We start from the raw sequence: 1089 nt of genomic DNA on the forward strand, positions 1-1089 counted from the left end.
ATAAGAAGTTTGAACACATGGACACATGATATGTTAAACTTCTATTGAAATCAACAAGTGTTTACACACTTACGATATGCATCACAAGGTGTAATATGGTATTGACTACCCGAGTGTGATGTCGACATTTGTCGTTTGAGTTATTATTAACTCACCTTATACTTTGTTACATCCAACGGGTTGTAGAGACAATTGAACCCCGTTTAAGTGAACATGGATTAGCATTGTATTTGCCCATAGTTACTTACATGAGGTGACGTCTCGAAGTGACTAGAGTGTGATGCGATTGATGGCAAGTTCAAGTGCCATAGAGTCATGTGAGATGACTAGTCGATCACATAGGCAGACTGTTAGGAACACTTTGTCGGGCCTTATGACCGCTTATAGAGTTCTGGCAAATTTATATAGCCTGGTCGTGGCGAGAGCTACTATAGTATTCTAATGAGTCGATTCTTTTGACTAAAGACTGTTCGCCTAAGATGGCACAGTTTCAGATTAGCTTTGAATTATGTTACTACGACCTTCATAAATGGGGTCAAATGGGCATATTTTGGGTTATGATGGCTGTGGCTAGTCGAAGGGAATGAGTGCGATAGGAATTGTCCACCCCTAGTCAGGGTTAAAATAATATCTCAGGGCCACTCGAGGAGTAATGAACTGGAAATGCGTGGCCACGCTCGGAATGTATCCATGGTGGATAAATCCGGTCAATCAGTTATTCTCCAGATCGAGGAAACCGCTCTCGATATGATCACTTGCAAGTACGACCTGAAAGACACCTTGCATTGAGTGGGAGATAGTAATAGGACAAGAGAATTGGTGATGCACACTTGTCGAGGACAAGTGGGAGATTGTTGGAATATGTGTCCTCCGACAATAATGCGATCACAACTGTTGATCATGATGATCACATGTTTAAGTCTCATTATAAAGAATACAATTGGGAAGTAATATTTTACTGTCAACTGGTCCACACATATCGGTAATGATTGGCTGACTAGAGTTTGACATTACTGTCGTGAGACGGTGGTGACCAGTTGATCCCCTTAGGTCATACCTAAAGGGTAACACTCTTAATTGATCATTTAA

This window comes from Silene latifolia, chromosome X (assembly GCF_048544455.1).
Source record: "Silene latifolia isolate original U9 population chromosome X, ASM4854445v1, whole genome shotgun sequence".
In the NCBI taxonomy this organism is placed as follows: Eukaryota; Viridiplantae; Streptophyta; class Magnoliopsida; order Caryophyllales; family Caryophyllaceae; genus Silene; species Silene latifolia.